At 37.6% G+C, this 18,648-nt stretch overlaps 1 long non-coding RNA gene across 1 annotated transcript in view; it reads left to right on the forward strand.

The window, feature by feature from the left end:
• The window catches only part of LOC132205144 (uncharacterized), a 216,429-nt gene that overhangs the window by 34,641 nt on the left and 163,140 nt on the right, over positions 1-18,648 (forward strand). Inside the window, exon 4 of the long non-coding RNA XR_009442667.1 lies at positions 8,640-8,763. This is a non-coding gene — a long non-coding RNA (uncharacterized LOC132205144). The remainder of the gene's footprint in view (positions 1-8,639; positions 8,764-18,648) is intronic.

Raw genomic sequence — 18,648 nt, forward strand, 5'->3', positions numbered from 1 at the left:
GAGGGTATAAATGAAAGAAGTGCGCTCACGCTGTCACTCTGTATTTGTGAAGCGTTCGAGGAGGACGTCAAAAAGATCCAAAAGTATCAGGAACAAAGTTAATCTCGCAAGCTTGAAATTTTTATTTTCAATATACAGCCATGGAGTTAATGGTCGGCGAGTTGGACATATTTCAGCCATCGCTTATTCAAACTAGTGTCATCGGTGGTGACTGGCAAAATTACCTACCAGTGCAAGCAATAACAAAAGATGGCCCTATTCAGTTTTCTGTACCTGGACAAGGCTCAAGCTATTTTGATTTGAATAAAACTCTGCTTTACGTCCGATTTAAGGTTACAGACTCTGTCACTGGTGATAAACTGGATGCAGATGCTGAGTTTTCCCTGAAAAATAATGTTCTCAACACCTTGTTTGCTGATGTCAAGCTGGAGTTCAACCAGACCACGGTTTCACATTCTAATCACATGAATCACTATAGAAGCTACCTTGAACTTTTGTACAATTTCAACGCTACAGCAAAGAAAACTCATCTTACCAGTGCTTTGTACTATCAAGACACTGCAGGTGCCTTTAATGATTTAACTTCCGTACCCAACAAGAAGCGAAAATCTTTTGTGGTGGACGGTAAAGAGGTGGAGGTTCTAGGAAAATTGCACTGTGACATGCTTGCTGCAGGAAAATATTTATTAAATAACGTAGATTTGAGAGTAACTCTGACTAGAAATCCAGCAAGCATGGTGCTTCTCACAGGCAAAGATTCAAAAATCGTTCCTCAAATTGATATTCAAGAGGCAGCTCTGTATGTCAGAAAAGTGAAAATCAATCCTGGAATCCTGGTTGCACACGCCCAGACTTTGGAATCTGCGGTGGCACGTTACAATTACAAACGTGTGGAGATGTTGAATTTTACAATTTCTTCTGGATTGCAACAGAAATGCGTGGACAATTTGTTTTTGAACAGAATCCCCTCAAGACTAATTTTTGGACTGGTGAAAAATAGCGCATTCTCTGGCAGTTACACAGAGAGCCCGTTCAACTTTGAACACTTTGACATGAATTATATTGCACTGAGTGTCAATGGGCAAACGGTTGGGGCTGCACCTTACAAACCAAATTTTGAATCAGGCAGATCCATACGGCCATATCTGTTTTCATTTTACGGAGTTGGCATTCATATGACTGACGATGGCTTTGAGGTGGACCGGGAAGATTTTGACAAAGGTTACGCCCTTTACTGTTATGATTTGACTGGAGACTTGAGCAGTTGCGAATCACACCTCTCTGTTGAAAATCAGGGCAGCTGTCGTATCGAGCTAGGTTTTGCTAAGCCCCTCCCATGCGTGGTCAATCTCATTATTTACGCAGAGTTCCCTGACTGCATTGAAGTGGATCGCTCCCGTAACATACACATTCAGTATAAAAACTAGATTCAAACAGCCACCAGCCACCTATACATCTCTTTCAAACGTACAGCTTTAGAATCAACACTCTCTTCGAGTGTATTTCGTCTAAAAATGTTTTGCGTTCTTGAACTTCAGAGTTTCCAAAATTTGAAGAGGAAACTGATTCCAAAAGAGGTTGTGGTCATAACTCCAAAGACGGTCTCAAAATACTATGTGAAACCTTCCAAACCCTTGAGTGACCTTCATCGCAAAGAAAGAATTCTTATTGGCTGGGCGACTAGAAATTCAAACAAATCCAGCTTCTCTTGAGAGCCAGTAAATAAATTTTATTTCCTTTGTGGAAAATTTCAAAAATTTTTAAAATTTAATCTTTGTCCTTGCACTCATATTTTTTTGAAATTTTAAATATAATTTGAGAAGATTTCCAAAACAAATTAAGTTGTAATAAGAAAATTTCCAAAAAAAATCCGCTTCTCTGAAGAGCCAGTAAATAAAATTTATTTCCTTTGTTGAAAATTTCAAAAAAGATTTAAATTTTATCTTTGTCCTTGCACGCATATTTTTTAGAAATTTTAAATATGATTTGAGAAGATTTCCCAATCAAATTATATATGAAATTAGAGGAAATATTAAACTTACATCTCCAAGGACCGACTCCAAGTCGACAATATCAGGCATTTCCATTGTTTCAGGAATACCAATGTCTTCCAGCAACTGGGTGAGGGAAATGTTTTCAGCTGACATCGTGAAAAGTACACAAGTTCACAATCGAAGATGCGGTGATGAACTGATGGTCAGCAAATTGCTTTTTAATATAGCACAGAGTCTTGAGTCGCGCAGACTCACCACCTTCCGATGCACAGAACCACCCTTCAGGTTTGTGTGACTCATGGTTTCCGAAAGTTGTGAAATGTTCTCGAAGGATCCAGAGCTGCGCCGCAGGAGATTTTTTTTTCAACTCCACGTTGGTCGTTGAAATCACTCATTTGAAAACTTATTTAATCCTGGTCTTCTCTGCCGTGGCTTATTTTTCTCGAACAATCTCACAAACAAATGTCACCACAAATGCAATTTTCATACTCTTCACCAAAACCAAGATAACTGCAGTGTGTTTTAATTCAATTTTATTTAAACTCCTTTAATCAAATTTTTTAATTTAATTTTATTTTCCTCATTTTTAATTTTTTGCAACTTTATTTCTTTACAACCGAGTTAAATGGATCACCGCAATTAGATGTTTCACCAAGCCTCAAACAATTTTATTTATCTTGCATAATTAATACTCGATTTGTTGACATACGCGCCGAACCAGCCTGTGCTTACACACGGCCGCCGAGATATCTCGCACCCCCAGCAACAAAAATCTCGGTCGCTCGTCAGGTGAAATCATCCCTCGCGTGAACGAAACCAAGCGCTCTCGTTTCGTCAGACGAGATTTCTGTCGAGCCCGTGAAAAACTCGTACAAACGTGTTGGGACCTGTGCGCGCCAGGTAAAAATCGCCATGGCCAGTCGGCACCCCGCCGCGCTCCAACCCTTTCGACAACGCTCGAAATAATTAGGCTCCACCCCCGCGCGGCCGGCCGGCCGCATCCCTCTCCAAAAAAGTGTGGTGGTTATTCCGCCGTAGAATGTATACTTCTTTCACCCTTCTATACTACTTGATTGTATAACTTCAGCTGGGAAGTGGAAAAGTTTTTCATTATAAATATATACGTGCCGAGTTCGTCCTACTTTTGCACAAAGGGAAGTAAAAAAGCTTGGAAGGATGCCTAAAAAATTTGCATAATGTCGTCCTGCGTTTTTCTTGAGAAAATGTATAATTATCTCTGCTTGGTGCCCACCAGATATTTGGGGAATTCTTGTTTTTGCCTTTGGGAGAACAACGATTTCATGAATATTTACGACGTTCAAGAAGGCGGTGAGATTTGTACAATTTGCCATTTGGTGGAAATAGCTACGATTTTTGTTTGAAAATCCAGATATGAAAGGAATTCCGCGAGGTACAGCAAAAAATATGATTTATGTATTCCTGCATATTTTTCTTGCACGCTCTTTGTTCTGCATCTAAAATTTAGAAATCTTTCACAGCCGCCATGTTAATAATTATTATAATTGTTAATTTTCCAAATTTTTACGTCAGTTTTTACACTCGATTATTAAAAATAATTAATTTGAAAAAAAAATGAATATTTGCACCACAAATTAAAGCGCCCGAGATTAAAAAGGTCCCATCTGCTGCATTGAGCCTTACAATTTTTTTTTAAATTATAATAAAATTATAATAATTTTTAAGCAAAAGAGGTTAATTTTATTTTTATTATGTATTGACATTTATTATAATTTTAAAGACAGCGACGCTGATTGTAATTTTATATTTATTTTTAATAAGATTCACGCGTGGATGAATGACTGCTCTTTTATAATTATTAAAATGAATTTGATCAATAATTATTTCAAAAATATTATCTTTAGGCATTGTTGAAACTTTTAATGCATGAACTTATACAATGGAAACAATTATTAATATTATTTTATTATTAAAAATGACTTTATTACAAATAATTATATATCTAAAAAATACAAATATTTAATAATATATATTATATTTTTTTAACTAAGATATATTATGCCTCATCAAAATTTAAGTGTCATAATTTTTAAGATTATATTTCTATTTTCCTAATCTTGCTTTTACAAACTTCATTTCTGGCCATTTTGATTCAATTTGCTAGATGAGCCATCGTGCGTTTTATTATATTTTTGCATTCGTTAGGGTCATTTTGCCCGCAGGGGTGTCTGCCTGTCCTGTCAGAGCACGTTGGCCCAGGGGTGCGTGGGCGCTGCTTTTTATATGATGCTGTTTGCCTGCCTGCTTGCTTATGTTGTTATTTTACTTTTCCGTGCGATCCCCGATGCGTGTCTCGGCGCTGCCACCGTTGCGCTGCATGTTTAGTTGGCGTCTTGGGAGTCGTCGCTTGAGTGCCACGGAAAAGTCATCTGGAAGCGAGATCACGAAAGCGAGTAATATCCTCGTTGGCATCTTGCTTCGGATCATGTAAAATGACAGCTACAAAAATTGGATTGTTTGCCAACGGCAGCACGCGCGCCGAACAGCAGAAAATCAGCTCTGGGGAAAATAAACAAAATGAGAAAAAGAAAATGCATTTCCGCCTGACGATGAGAAAAATAGATGGAAAGCCGTTCAGGGAGACCAAATCCCTTCTGCGGTACTTAAATTTGTTTCAAAAGTTTTAACTCATTCAGCCAGACCGTTTGCGTTTTGTTCTCACTTAAATGTCAACTGAAAGTATGCGCACGCCTGTTTAATCCGCACACCAACATTCTCCACTTCAAAGGCACACAATTAAATCAGGTAGTTTATGGCCCAGACGATTTGGCTCAACCAAAATAATTCCGTCGCGTGAAAATCCGGCGACCACTTAGCCTCGAATTAGCATAACAATTCAGCTCGCATTTCCACAATTTTCCATTTTCTTTCCATTGAAAAATTATAATTCTCCGAGGTAAAAATCGAAACACCGATATTTCATTTCTCTCGTTCTGACATTTTGACAAATTTTCATTACAAGAAGCAATAAGCCGGGCGCAGCGGGAAATGTTTTATTTTATCCAATAATTTTCCTTTCTCATTCTCTGACCTTTTTTTGGAAATAAAGGCTTTTGGGATTTTCTTGGCCGGGCATGGCGCGTGATGCGAGGCGATATTGTTGATTCCACGGCCATCATAAAGGGGTTATTGTGCGGACCCGGCAGCCGACACGGAGGCAATAGCGGCCGCTGAGATGTGGCCGCGGATTAGCCGGCAAATGGCCGGCCGTGTTATTGCTGTGACAAGAAAAATGAAACAATAACAAGAGAGCAGAATCGTCGCCACCGGAGAAATGAGAAAAACGTAATCAACACGGGGATAAACGTGTGAACGATGGTGATGAAATTGAGGGCGTCTTGCAATTCCACACGAGGCTCAGAAACAAAAAATAAGAAATAAATCTCGCCGGATCACCTTCTTCCGAAATGGGATTTCTTATTCTGAAGATTTGGGGAATTATTTGTACATTTTATATTTATTTAAAATAATAAAAAACAATCACAATATAAATCTTCTATCAGTTACTGTGAGATTGTTTTTAATTATATTTCATGGTAGAAATAATGTATGAATTAATTAAAAAATGCTGCTTTTTATTGCAGGGAAAATTTCAAAATTTTGCTATTATAAAATAGTAAATTTTTTAAAGTAAAGTGAACATTTATAATGCTAATAGCAAATAGAAGCAAATAGAAAATATTTATTTTTCTTTTTTCTTATCTTGAAGGTTGCCTGTTTTGTAATATTTTGCCGATTTCATTATCTTTTTTTTTTTTTTTATCAAAAACAGCATTTCCTCTTGAAACAAAGCTAGAACAAAAAATCAATAGTATTTTCAAATGATAACTTGGAAGTCCTGCTGGCTAGTGCCAAAATTTTCACCTCGACTTTCTGGAGTTCGGGTAAACAAAACCGTGCGAAAGAAGATTTGTAAGATTTGAGCCCCGGGGGTTATTTCCCAATGGCTGAACTTTATGGACAGATTTGGTCGCAAGTTTGCCTAAAAGGGGTGAAGCTCTCGAGCCAAATGAAAGTAAGTCTCGAGTGTCGTTGTCGCCGCTTGTGGCTGCTCTGGAAATTTTATCAGCCAGAGTCAAAAGGTGGAATCTGGCGGAAAAGTGTTGTAATTGCTGCGCCACTCGAGCCGTTCTCGTCGGCTTTGGCTTTTCTCGGTGCCGGCACTTACCGCAATGATAACAACTCGTAATGGCTGCGGAACACAGCGGATAATATGGTTATATAGGGTGACGTCAGCTGGTCGCGGCGCCGCCGCCGGAGCGACCGACCCGCCACCCGGGGCAACCCCTCCACCCCGGGATTAAGGGCGGACCACACCCTGTCACTATCCGAGCGGCAGCGCGTGTTTCGCCTCACTCAACACTTTTGCGCCGACTTTGAAGCAAAATGCACGTACGCTCAGTCCGAGAGCGACTCAAACACGCATCCTTCTGGCTTCTGGTTTGTTTTCAAAATGCGGCCGGCAACTGTCAAAAGAGAACACGTGCTGCAAAATTAAATATGAAAAAATTGAGGAAATATATAAATATGAAGAGCGACGCTCAAAAGAAGATGATTTCTAAATTTAAAAATAAAAAAAGAATTTTTGAGATAAAAACGTTATAAAAAAAATGAAAGTAATTATTCAAAAAATATTTTGGCAGAAATTATAAATTGTTGTTTATTTGCCCAAATTGTTACATCACATTGTTTACATTCAATTGTTGAAAACGATCTACTTGAAAAAAATGAATTGTTGGAAAAAACGGCACCACCGTTAGCAAGAACTTTGCTAAAACTTCCAAGATCAAAAAGATCCCATCCGCCTCAGTGGGTCTTGGTTGAGTTGGTTTTTCTTCTTATCCCTTATCACAAATTCTACCACGGTTATTACATTTCTTTTATAAATAAAAATTATACTGTTAAGTTTAAAAAATTCATTGAAATATTACTATTTATATGTAGTTTAATGTTCATTTCCCATTTTTTATTGGGCAGAATTTTATATTTTACAAGCCGAAGAAATTTTAACAAGATAGCTAATACTGTGCATACTTATTGATATTTTAAAAACGAATTCTTTTTAACAATTAAGAAACTTTCTTGCGGGCTCTTGTTGAGCGCGTAATCACCATTGTTATGAGCTTTCATTGTGTTGCTCGTTTATTATCCTGTCGTTGGCTCTATCTATGCACATAAATCAGAAAAAGAAAATAAATTGAATTAAAATTCTTCAATTTTTATATTTACTGCTTGTTGTTGAAGCGTTTACAAAAGCGAATTTCATGCTGGTAAACATTACGCCACCCATGAAAAACTTTTTCCACGTCTTTTTTTAATATAAAAAGCTCTTCTTCATTCTTTAAAGTTATTTTAAGATTTTTTGCTGCCACTTGGTATCAGTTTTGGAAGTACAGTTACTCGGTCTCGTTTCTCCTCTCTCGCGCTGTGCGATTATTTTAATTTCCCTAGTCGGAAGTCTCTTGTGCACGTGTATAATTTGAATATCTGTCCATCTGAAGAGAGCTCCCGACTCTCTTGCCACTATCCGCTTTTATAATGCACAATTTAAATATGAGCCGGGCAGACAGGCTCGAGTGCAAAATAAAATAAAACAAGCTCCGGCCAGCACTTGTATATAGAGTTAAATTCATTCTCCCTGAGCTTTTAAATTTCTCCTCGAGCCCCTTCAAGAGGAAAAAGTGAGACGGAGAAGTAGAGGAAACTTTTTAGATAAAAAGTAAATTGAAACATATCCACGTATATCCCTCTCGCTCACAAAGAAGCGTCGGGGCCAGCAGATTAAAATATTAAATTTGAACGCGCCCGTCCTCCTCTCCTGCAGGGAACTTTTTGCGCCTTTTCTTTGTGTCTTTCTGGCACTTCCATCTCTCGTGAAACAAAACGAGAGCTTTTCAAAATGTGCGTTACGGGAAATTATGAGCGCGGCTTCTTTTGTGAATATCAAATGCGTCAAGTTTATTATTTTGTTCTTTCCAAGATGACATTTAATGAGACTGAAAGTGCAGTTGGTTGCATTTAAATGAGCCGATTAACTTTTAAACAGCCCCTGTTTCTCTTCAGGCTCGAGTGGATTCTGATTGTTTCATTTTGTAAAAAAAGGTCTATATTTTTAAGAGTGCAATTTATATTCATAACTCGTGGATTAGGGTGAATTGCGACTTAGACTTAAAATATTTAAAATTTATCAGAATGCAAAGAGAGAATTAAAGTGAATACTAATTTCAATAATATTTATTCAATCTTTTAATCAATTTGAGATTTGAGATGAAAACTTCCATATTTTTTTTTCTTAATAAATTTCCTCAAAAACAACGTAGGACGTGAGTATCATTTTTAATCATATATTTCCTTTGTATATGAACAACATAATAATTTTAAATATTTATAAAAACAAAGCAATTTTAATTATTTTCAAATGATAGATCAAATTTCGTGACATTGCAAAAATTATTTATATTACAAATAAATGTTAAAAATAAACAAAATAATTATCAATTATATGTGGATAAAATTTTCTAATTAAAAAAAATTTATACATAAATAAACATGTTTAAGTTATAAAAACTTTACGCATGGTGACCTTTTCCTTTTAATTTGTTGCAGAGTGTGAGTGAGTGCAGTGCTTTTGAGGACAAAATGGATTTGCGACGCGGTGCCGCTGTTGTTTTGCGAAACGACGGCGCCGAAAGTAGCAGAGGCGGCCGGAGCCGAGTGGGACTCGTTAGTGGTGAGTACCCCAGATGGGTCCAAACTCATTTTCTTCTTTCATTCTTTCTTTCTCTCTAATTTTCCGGGCCATTTGGGCGGAGAAGGGTCTGCAGCAGGGCATGCACTGCTTTCTCCGCTCAATCAAAGTCCGCCCTGCGGTGCCCATTTGGTGCCCCATGGTGGCTGCCTCTTAGTTAATTAGACGACTACCGGCGAAAAGCAGCCGAGGGAACACACGTGGCTCAGTTTATTTATCGAGCGGCTGCGTGCCCTTTGATGACCAAAAACTCTCTCTCTTGTTTTTCGTCGTCGCCAGTGCGCTAATTGATGAACCGCGAGACCTCTTAAAAAGTTCCCGGAGCTCGAGAAAAGTCATCGGGGAAATTTGTGGCGCTCGCCTTTTCTGCTTAATTGCCTCTTAATGGAGGCGTGCGTTTTGTTAAGATTTACCAGCACGAAATGCCAGATCCGGCGCTCTCTCAAGTGATGTTTTTTGCCTCACTCGAGCGGAGAGTGCTCTCAATTTTTGTTAGCTTTGCATTGCAATATCTTATTCAGTTTATGTGACAACTTGTTTGAAAGGATCAAGCTTTTTTTAGGAAAATGATTTTTGGAGCCTAACGAACCGACATTTACCTCATTTGCATCAATTATTTCAGTTTTGAAAGGTTTACTATGTCGAAAGTTTTGTGTGATAAAGAACTTGTTTAGTCAAATATCCCGCTGGATTTCTGAAATGAACGCCATGCTGTATTGTGGGTCCTCTCAAGATGTTAATTTTAATATTAATGGTATTAATCTTTCGTCGTTAAGTTTTTATTTGCAAAATGACAACTAGATTGCGAGGTGATATAAATTTATATTTTAACAATTTAAAGTATGTTGAGAGATCAGTGTATATTTCATTTGCGTTTGATGATTGATATTTCAAAAATGAAAAAAAAACTGAAAAATAAATTACTACACTTAATATTTTCAATCAAAATTATTTTTGGGCTTAAACATAAAAGAATGATTATTTTTCATCTGTTTTAAAACTTAATAATTCTACATCTGGAGTTTAAAAACATTAATGATGAATTGTTTTTGGATCATTTTTAAGTAATCAATATTCATTTTTTGAAAGTATTAGTTTTTTCTTTATAGTGTTTGCTCTAAATCGTAATCACCTTTGATCAAGACGTTGGTGGATAAAAGGCAAATATTTTCGTTCCATTTTTTTTAAGCCTTCGCGGAGACTCGATCTCAGTGCGCAAACACTCATTCTCTCTCATGCAAACGCCCGGGTTTATGACTCAATTTGCAAGCTAGAAAATATTTTTAAGGGAACATTGAACCAACAGCGAAATTCTTTTGTTAGCAGAGTGCATGCAAAGCGGGTACTTGTGGTCAATTTGTATTCCGAGCGGCGCAATGAATAATTCCTAGGTGAGCGCGCGAATGTACCTGGGTGGCGAGCAAAAAGCAAACAAACAAACCGTGTGCGAACAAATAAATAATTCCGCTCCCATCCTTGGCAGAATCCACACAAACAAAGAGACGGACATTTTCTCTCGACAAGAGAGAGACGCGCTGAATAATTGAGTCCTCGCCCTGGCATATTTCAATCAGGCCCCTCGGGGAAAGTGCGTATGGCATTTTGATCCACGCCAGAGCTTTTAACAGAAAAAGTCGAGGCTTTTTGGTTTACTTCGGAGAGATGGATAAAGATAGCGCGGGGGAATATATTTATTGGAATTTATATTTATTATTGTGAAAGATGCTGACTGGCCGGCACAAATAGAGCCGGCCCGTGAGTGCGTTTGGTCTCCTGTGGGTGCCATCACATCCGACTCAGCTCCCCGGAGATATTCTTGAAACATTTTCTACCTATAGAGAGAGAGAAACAGAGAGATCTGCTGGTGGCTGTATTACGCCTGGCTTTACTTTTGTTGTAATACAAGAAGAAGAAGAAAAATAAAGGAAGAAAAATTGAGGAATAAAAAGGCTGGAGGAGGCAGTCCATTTGTAAGAAGGGTTCACGGTGCATGATATAAAAAATAAATAAATGTGTGTGTATGTGTGTGTGCTGGTGTTCGTTCGTAGCCTAAGCAGTGGGCCCCATAACATGTTCCGAGCACGAGTCTCGGTTATGTCAGGATTACCCGGGCCGGGCCTCATTACGGACCAAACTTGCCTCGCTCTGTTTTTATCTCCAATAATATTTCAAAGCGTGATCTGCCTGCTCATTCGTCTTTTGTGGCTGGGCAAATAAAACCGCTTGCAAAAAAAAAAATTCGGCCCGGCACCAGACCGGGAATTTTCGGCGCAGCCTGCCCGCTCAATTTTTTGTTCCATTCGAACGCGCACACATTGTCTTTACCGCACGCCGGTCGGTGCATATTTTGAAACGGGTCTTCATAAACAGAAAAAATACAGTCTGCTTCTTCTTATTTAGACTTTCCGACCTTTGACCGCGTGGGTTAAATGTACCTCTTGTGCATAAAAATCTCGCCACAAAGCTAAATTCTTTTAGTTGATAAATTTACAATGAATAAGAAAAAATTGGAGGGGGAAATTGGTTAAGGACACATTCCAAACAAATGTTTTTCTGGTTGCTGTATTTACTTTCACTATTAAATGATCTTTATTTATTTTTAGTATTATTTATTGTTAATGCAATGCTTTCTGCTGTATTATTAGCATTTATTATTATTCAGCCGTGGTTTCTTTGAGACAGGTGATGTGCGAAAAGGAAGGTGGTGTAAAATGGTCCCATTCAACACGTGATACTTTTTTATATAGTCCGCTTTTGAAGTCAATGTGATTTATTTTTAGGTTTATTATAAAAATCTCGCAATGTAAGGATTCCATATACGATTAATTAAGAAATAAAATGTAGTCTACTATTAAAGTTAAAAAACCATTCAAATTCTGGTGCAATATAATTTTGACCGGTTTATTATTTTTGATTTCAATCCTATTTTTTTCTTTTTAAATAACAGACATGTTTTAAGAAACAAAGAAATCAGAACTTTAATTTTTGTCAAATTAATTTAATTTGAGGAATATATAATAAAATAATTGTAATTTATAATTGTTAACACACCCCATTTGGAAAGTATGCAACACCTGCAACACTGCTGACGCACTCGTTGCATACGTCATTAAAATCTGCAATCACATCTTCGACCCTGAACGCCTGCAATTGATCAGTGCAATACTCTGTGCGAGTTTCTTGTAGTTTAACTTTGACAACAATACTGGGTGGCCCACAGAATTGTGATAATTACTGCTAAGTAATTAGCATTTTTCTTCGTAATGAAGCCATTTTTTTCTATACTTGAAAAAAATACCAAGGCCCAAGTTCATTATATATAATGTCACAATTTTCTCTTTCTTCAGAACTTGCCATTCGTAGAAACAATTAACAATAATTAACGCACGCTAGGACGAATAATTTTGTAAATGGCTGGTGGAAAGTATATGAGCACGAGCAACCTTTTGATGGAATTATTAAGGTGGAAACGCACTTTTGACCAAAGCGAGCAAGGCGGAATTAGAAATTCAGTTTGTCACTCGCGTGAGTGTTGTGTCCAAACGAAATAATCGCTCGCGCCGCCTCGCGATTGGTCGGGCCACAAGAATGGGTTCTTTATTAAAAGTCGGCTCGCTGCGAGGTCGGCCGGCCAGAGCGCGCTCGAGAGAGAAGTTCAAGGTTCGAGAGCGGCCTCCGAGTCGGCCTCCAATCCTCTCCTCGCCGCATCGATCGGCCCCTCGTCTGCCCCTGCAGGTTCGGCACTTTGTCGTACGGCGGCGCTAACTGATAGATAGGCAGCTCCGCTCGACACGCTCCAAGAGTTTTGCGATTCTCATACCAGAGGACCTGCCGATTGCTGCTCATTGCCCCTTAAATGATACACCGGCCGGCTTTTTATCCAGCTTGGAAATATTCAAGTTTGTGTCCGGCCTTTCTGGATACAAATTTGGCTTTAAGCTGTTTGCTTATTATGTGCTTCATTTTTTACATTAATTAAATGTTTATTTAATTAAAAAAAATAGGGGAAATTCAGAGCTAAATGCCATATATTTTTTTAATCAATTAATCATATATGTGTGGGGAATTAATATTATTACTATTTATTCTTCTCTACGTCAGTGGCAAGATAATGAATAATTCAGAATATTCATAAAAATATTTTCAAAGTAATATAAATAAGCTAAAGACAAAGAGGAGCTGATGGAAAATGGATTAATCAATTAAATTACAGCTAGTGCTTGTTTCTAGAAGCCCAGTATAATTATATTTATAAAAAATGATAATAATAAAAAAAATTAATAAAATAAGCTGTTGGTTGATTAATTGCATTATGAATAACTGGAACTAGTTTAATCAATACATTAAAATTTTAAAATAATTAAATAACTTTTTTAATCAAGTAAAATCAAAGTTTATAAACGTATTAAACTAAAAAAAAATAGTAACGTTGATATTAAAAAAATATTTAAATAATATAAACTCATTTTGTACACTTTTCCAAATAGAGATTAAAATAAATTCCAATAGAGTTTAAAATAAAAATTTTCATAATTCTAATTTTCCCTCATGTCCTGTACTTGTTTGGCAGGCTGAGCAGCAAAGTGCGCGTATAATTGGAGGTGTAGTGCTGTACATACTCTCCGCGGCAATTATAGTCTCAAGTGCATAATGGGCCAGAGAGAGCACCAGAGAGAGCACACACGCACGCACATTCATTATATTCGGCGTGCTTGCTGGTGTGCTGGCAGCTCTCAACAATTGCCATAACTCTTTTACAGCCGCTAATTTTTAGCAAACAACAAACGAGGCGGCGCGCGGCAATTTGCATTTTCACTTGTGCTGAATTTCAAATGAGCCCCTCACTGATGCTGGACCGGTTTTCTCCTCTTGCGCGCCCCTTTTGTCCGCCTCTCGACATATTTCGCTACTTTAGCCATTTATTTATTGGACGGGCTCTCACATTTTCGCGAACAGACGTGAGATGGCTCGCTCTAAAGCAGGCGGAGCGAAAAATAAAATAAATCGACCTGTTTGTTTTCTCTCTCGAATTTTTTCCGGGACCAAAATTGAATTGGGAAAATTTGCCGACCAATTTCCACTCCGACCCGCATCTCCAGAGGTTTGAACTGAAAAGGGAGAGAAAATTTATTGACCATCTGCGAAATTTGGAGCCGTTTGTCCGCAACGGACCAGCAGCGTGAAGTATTTTTGATTGCACGGGAAAAAGGATGGAAAGAGAGGGAAAACGCGTTCTGCATCTTATCCCCTCTAGAGTGATTCGAGTGTCGGAAATGTGAGGCGGCACCAGCAGGGCCTGCTCGCTCATTCCGCTTAATAACAAAAGAGAAAGAGACGAGAGCAGAGGAGAGAAGAAGTGTGATCAAAGTCACCTGCTACCCTGTGCGCGCCAGCAGCTCTCTTATTATTCCTGCTGCAGCCCCTCGCTCTCTCGTTTAATTCCAGCATCCTCGCTTGATGGCTGCAAAGATTGGAGAGAGACTCGTCGAGAGTAAGAGCAGAGAAGAATAAGAAATAAACGGCCCTGCGCCACCGTTTGTTTGATTTAACTTTTCCACTTAAGAAAGTTTGCACGGTCCAGCCAGCCGGCTGCGGATGATTTTTATAAATTCAGGCTTGGCTGCCTTTCAGACATACTTAGTCAAAATTATAAGGGAGAAAGGAAAGTTGATTTGGGTGCTGAAGAACCATTCAGATGAAAAAGTTTTTGAAATATGCTCAAAAAATTTTACCCTTTCTTAGAGGAGAAGACCATAAATCTTCGGAGAAAATTATGAAAGAGAAAACTGCTAAAGATGAAATTGATAATAAAGGAAGATGGTCTAAAAAATAAATTTGTCGAAAAATAGAGGAACTTGCCCAAAGGTCATGGGAAAATTATCAGAATCATCAAGAGAAACTTGTTTATTTCCATAAATAATTTATATAAAATTAATCTTTAGCTCAATAAAAATAAGGAAGTTTAATAAGGTAAATTTTTCTCATCTTAATAAATTTATAAAGTAGGGATGGAAACAAAATAGGTGATTACCATGTTAGCCTAAATTTTTTTATGGTGATATACTAATATTTGTTAATAATGATGAATTAATATACTTGTTATGTAAAAATTAAATTTATAATCATCTAAGATCACCTAATTTGATGATAAATCCTTCACAATTTGATATTTGTCATTTTTATCACCTTCGTATTTGTATTTTAAAATTCCACCTAAAGTCGCAATTTGAAAAAGTGAACTTATTAAACTTTTTAGAAGCGATAGTATGTTGTAAAAAAATATTCACCAATTTTCCAGCTATTCAGAAAAATTCAACTATTTTTTCCCAAGCCTATATTATGCAATTAAAAATATTTGATTTTTTTTTAGGTTGGAACCAATCTATTTTAAATTTTGAAAATTATTAAACTCTTTCCTCTCCTTTTATTTTTGAGTAGCGAACATATATATTTTTGGGTCGCCGGACTTAGTCCGAAAGGAATTAGTCCGAAAGTGCCTTTTTGGACTTTATCCGAAAATTTGGAAATAGTCCGAAAAAAATCGGAATTCAACCGAAAGGAAATAGGCCGAAAAAAATCGGAATTAATCCGAAAACCGGCTATGAAAACTATATACCGTTTTTTTTTTATCAATCAACTGTATTAGGAGTTTGAACATAAACAAGTTTGAGATAAACGGAAATGGCACTTCTTATACCTGGCAAAAAGTTTGGAAAAACGGTGTGGTTTTGTGATGCGGCAACAAGTTACAGCAGACAAAACTTACAAGACAAAGCGACACAAGCGCACGTCACGTGACACATTTTTCTCAGCATATATTGGGACACAAGTTACACGTGGAAATTTTCAATTTTCAGTATGTCATTCCTAAGGAAACTGGCATTTTTAAGGCATTGTTATAAAATAAATAATTTTTAATTATCCAACTAAAACTTTGCCAACATCAAGCTCAATGCAATAATTTAAAAAGAATATAATATAATAATATTACCATTTTTATTTTTATGCCACAAATTTATCAGATGGAACAGAATTTATACTTGTCTAATCACATTAATAAAAGAACATATGAAAATATCAAAAATTTATTTAATTCCCCAGCGACGGATAACTCGGATGAAGTCCGAAAAGGCATTTTCGGCCTATTTCCTTTCGGATGAATTCCGATTTTTTTCGGCCTATTTCCTTTCGGATAAATTCCGATTTTTTTCGGACAATTTCCAAATTTTCGGATGAAGTCCGAAAAGGCATTTTCGGACAAATTCCTTTCGGATGAAAGGCGGTCCACCATATTTTTTATATGGAACAAAACAAGGCTTATCAAATTATATTGGAAAAGTTTTATCCTTAGGTCTGTACGTGGAGAGCCTGGGAAGTTTTGATCATTCTGCTGGCGTGTAGCGTCTATACGGCATTTTCCGGGAGTTTTGTGCTGCATTGTCTGCTTGGCAGTGCAGTCACATTTGGCTGCTGGGATCTATATTGAAAGCGACTGCTGGGTCTCTCGCGCGCGCATTGTGTTTGCCAGGCTGTGTGTTTTTTTTCCAGCAGCAACGTCGGCACGGCTCCTTTCTCATTACATCTTGATGGGTCTCCAAGGGGGCATTTCAAACGTGACTTCGCACTTGTAAGATCCTATATTATTCCAGCAGCTCGCACACAGGCTCTCTTTTTGCTAATCAAGCCCAACGGATGAAAAGAAAAAGAAGACCGCAAATTCTGTTCCGAGGAGAAAGAAAAAGAGCTCAAATGGAACGGTTCCGGCCCAGACATGCAGACGCGCACCTACTCAATGCGGTTGCTGTGTATTGTGTGCGGGTTGCCTATTTCAAGGGCGCGCCCCGCGGTAATGGAATTTGATATTGTGATCGTCCATTTGGCGCGGCATTGCGGGAATTCGGGCGGAATTGCGTGGTGGCGGCGCCTCCGAGATGAAAATTTTATGAAGTGCAAACAGGAGAGAGAGATGCAAATTTCGTCGTGGGTTTTTGCAAGGGGAAAATAATGGAACATATGAATAGTGGCAATACATCAAAACATAAAAACCCACTAAAGAGGAGTTTTCTCCTTCAAATTTATAAGTAAACAAAGATTTAAAGCTCATTATTTTATGTAAATATCTTAATCTTTGAGCGAAAAAGTCGGAATCATAACTATTTTTATAAATTAAAAAATGAAATGAATAATAAAGTATAAAAAATAGTTCTGAAATGGAAAAGTAAATATTTTTTAGACCCACCAGAGAAAAATATTTTGTTATCAGATGAAAAGCTGACATTTTTCGCAGCTGCCGCCTGCAGTAAAAAACTATAGCGCAGGCGGTCGTGCTTCTCGAGATAAACTAAAAAGGAGTCCATGAAATTCGTGTATGGCGAGAGAGGACTCTGTCTTTCTGCTCTTTCTCTGTGTGCTGAAAATGACAAAAACAAGGCTAGAAGACAGCTGCAGGATATATTCAAAATAATATTGCATCACCCAAGGGTTGTAGGACGTAAATTGGAGTCTGAAATGCGCGCCTAATTTCGTTCTCTCGGCACCCGCCGGTTCCTTATTTGTATTTTTACGCGAGCTCTTACACTCCCAAATTAGATAAGATCACGCGCGCGGCAACAAAGCCCGGCCTCATTTGAATACCTTCCTCCTCGGGCGAATGTTCTAATTTGGCTGCGCTCTATATGAATTCATCTTTCCCCTTTTACGCACAAGAGAGCTGCGCCATATTCCTTGTGTATAGCACTCGGCGCCAGCCAATTCTGCGCTGCGGATCATTATTCTCGCCCCTCGAGTTGAAATATTTACGAAACAAAAGCGGCCCTCTTTGTGTGCATGAATTATTTCTCATTTTCCTGATTGTATGCAGAAATGAAAAGGGGTTGCGTATATATAGTGGAAAAGTAAACGACTTAAAAGCCGGAAGAGAGAATGAGACGTAAGTGGGGAAATTGCTGTGGGGATATTGTAAACAAAAAAATTTTGTATGAGGGTACAAAAGAGTGCACATAAGAAATTTAACATATTTTTGATAATATTTATTTATTGTTCTATATTTCTCCTTTTTTTAAACATTTTTAAAAATTAAATGAATATCTTATTATAATTTATTAATATTTATTTTTTAAGAATTAGATAAACATTTAATGTTGTTATTTATTTTAGTAAAAATATTAGATGCGTATTTAATATTGACATTACGTAATGATATTATGTAAAATTTAAATAAATAGATGTTGGAGGTGTCATTTTAATCAGGGCGTTATTATATATAAAATTGATTAGAGATCACAACTATCATGATAAAATTAATATATAATTGAAAAGGTCAAGCTAATTGATTAATTGAATTATGATAAAACGTGAAAGCTAGAATAATTGAGATAACTAACTTCTCTAACGTGAATATATATTTAAAATTTCAAACACTTATCTTTCCACGTGAGCGAATCCTACCTGTTTTTGAATTGTCAGAGAGCTGCAGAGTGAAGTGCATTGACCTGCGCCTGAAAGGTGACTGGCCAGGGTGGTTGCGCGCGTGAGCCACCTGTGTGTGTGCACAAGGCGGGGGTTGCCAAAGGGTTGTTAACCTGCTTTTATGGCCTGTTGGTCGTGCATACCATAACACATACACCACGCGCCGGCTGGCTGGCTCACTTAGTGTAGTGGCAGAGGCTGTAGGGATAGGTTAGTGGAGCAATAAAAACAATTTTATTGCCCTTTTTACTCTCACTTCTTTATATTCTCTCTTCCTGTATGATGATGTTGGTGGCTCGTCGCTCGTCATTATGGCGCGCAGATTCGCCAGCATGCACTAGGTCAAGGTTTTTAATGGCTTTTTGATTGCCCGACAAAACAATATACACTTTGAATAAC

This window comes from Neocloeon triangulifer, unplaced genomic scaffold, assembly GCF_031216515.1.
Source record: "Neocloeon triangulifer isolate White Clay Creek 2 clone unplaced genomic scaffold, ASM3121651v1 ptg000002l, whole genome shotgun sequence".
Classification (NCBI taxonomy): Eukaryota; Metazoa; Arthropoda; class Insecta; order Ephemeroptera; family Baetidae; genus Neocloeon; species Neocloeon triangulifer.